This window comes from Vombatus ursinus, unplaced genomic scaffold (assembly GCF_900497805.2).
Source record: "Vombatus ursinus unplaced genomic scaffold, bare-nosed wombat genome assembly UNPS02006874.1, whole genome shotgun sequence".
Taxonomy (NCBI): domain Eukaryota; kingdom Metazoa; phylum Chordata; class Mammalia; order Diprotodontia; family Vombatidae; genus Vombatus; species Vombatus ursinus.
In genome coordinates, this window is record NW_020946652.1 from 10993801 (window position 1) to 10996358 (window position 2558).

Genomic DNA, 2558 nt, shown 5'->3' on the forward strand with positions numbered 1-2558 from the left:
GGATAGGTGGGTAGATCAATATGTGGATGGTTGGATGGATGGATGGATGGATGGATGGATGGATGGATGGATAGGTGGGTAGATCAATATGTGGATGGTTGGATAGTTGGATGGATAGATGAATAAATGAGTGGGTGGATAGATGAATACATGGATAGATGGATAGATAAATGTATGTATGGATAGATGGATGGATGGATGGATGGATGGATGGATGGATAGATGGATAGATGGATTTGGCTTGTCCTTTCTAAATTATTTCAACTATTTAAACTGTCTCTGTTGTCTTTCTTTTTTTTTTTTTTTTTGGACAATTTTTGGCCTCAAACTGCCTAGACATCTCTTTCTGTACTGAAAAAGTCTTTGTTTTCACTTTAGAAAAATCGGTGGATACACATGTAAGACTAATTAAGCTCAGTGTAATTGTTGAAAATTCCAAATGGTCATCTATAAAGATATTCATCAGATGGGTGGTTCTCGAGCTGCTTCAGGGCTTTGGGGAAATGGATTTGTGAAGTTGTGCTTGTCCACGTGAAGAAGCTGAGGCAGAAGAAGGGTGCTTCCTGCACATGCATTTCCCTCCCCTGCCCAGGAGGTGGTCAACTTTAGGGCCACCGGATTTACATTCACATCCAGCAAGCAGCTCAGAGATCCAGCTTGGGTGGGTGAGAGGACAGGGACAGCAGCAGGCTACCGTGCACCCCCCCCCCCCCCCCCCCCACTTGACATGTGCCTGCTCCAACCTGACCTCTTTTTCGTTGAGAAAAAAAAAAAGCCTGTGGGAGCTGAACCTGAACCATGCAGCAATCTGGCCCATTGCTTTCGTGAGCCGTTAGTCTCCCCCCACGGTTTGTTGGGCCCCAGGCTTACCCAGCCAACTGTCCTGGGGGACCGAGATGCTGTTTGGGGTGTGTGGGTGTGTGTGTGAGTGAGTGGAAGAGGGGGTACTGGAACCTCTCACCTGAGAGGCAGGTAGGTGGTGTACCTGGCAGGTAGGGCCTGGGAGAACTGAAGTCCAGTTTGGCCTCTGACACTTACTGGCTGTATGACCCTGTCACTTTTGTTGTAGCTCAGTTGTTTCAGTTGTGTCTAATTCTTTGTGACCCCATTTGGGGTTTTCTTGGCAGAGATACTAGAGTGGTTTTCCATTTCCTTTTCCAGCTCATTTTACAGATGAGAAAGTTGAGGCAATTAGGGTTAGGGTTGTTGAGAGGATCACAGGGTTGTTGAGAGGATCAAACAAGATAATATTTGTGAAATGCCTTGCAAACCTTAAAGTCACTTTTAGCTTAAGGCCAGCTGTGCCTGTGCCCCTCACTGCCCTCTAAAAAGTCATCCCCCTGTCGTTTAAAGGCCTTCTCTCTGTTGAACCTCAAACCCAAGCTTACCCCGTTGGGAGAGACAGCACTTGAATGCACAAAGACTTTGGGGATGCGGCAGGTGGTGGGAGTGAAGGGGAGGAGACAGACTGAGCTGTGAGGGAGGGCACCGACTGGATGCGTGGACAGAGGAGTCCCAGGACGAGACCCACTCATGGGCTCGAGCCTGGGAGCCCCTGGAATGCTGGCACCGAATAGGCACAGAAACAGGAACAGAAGACCAAGAACCCAATGTAAAAAAAAAGATAAGACAATTTCCACTTGAAAGCGCTCGACTTATTTTTTCAACTTCAATCTCATTTCGGTGATGTTGCCTTTTTTCTTTCTGTTTGCTCCTGTCAGGATGAATGAGGAGGGAGGATGCCATTCCAGGAAGATCTAGGGCACCTGCCATTTCTTAACCCCATTTGGCTTTCACAGTTTGCAAACGGACCCAGAAATCTGAGGACTTTGGTGGTTTTTCTCCTTGCTCGTTCTACCACGAACATGTGGGCTTTGTCTGTATGCTACCAGCAAAGCAAGTCAAAAAATTCGGCACCCAGTAGTATCTTTCTAGCTTTAGTGCTCCACAGCCAAGTTGGAGTGATTCCTATCTCACCACCTCATTCTTTTTTAAGTTAGATTTCACTTTTTTCTCCACCCACCCCCACTGAAAATGAAAACAAGCAAAATAAATTCCCGAATTGGCCGTGTCCCCAAATACATGTCTCTGTCCAGGCCCTGAGACCATTCCCTCTCTGTCCAGAGGTGGGCCATATGTTTCATCCTGGGTCTTCCAGGATTGTTGGAGGCTATTGAGTTGGTCAGAGTTCTGAAGTCCTTCAAAACTGCTTGTTTTCACAATGTTATTGTTGTCTCATGATATTCTCTTGGTTCTGACCACTTCACTCTGCATCAGTTCCTAGAGGCCTTCCCAAGTTCCTGTGAAACCATCCCCTACATAATTTCTTATAGCACAATAGTATTCTATCACATTCATAGACCATGGCTTGTTCAGCCATTCCCAAATCGAGGGGCATCCCCTCAGTTTCCAATTCTTGGCCACCACAAAGATTGGCTATCCATATTTTTGTATCTATGAATCTGTGTGAATAAGGAGTTCTTACCCCAGTGGCTCAGGGAAAACCCAAGATATTTTAGTTGTTACAACTGAAATAATAATTGATTATCATTGCAACT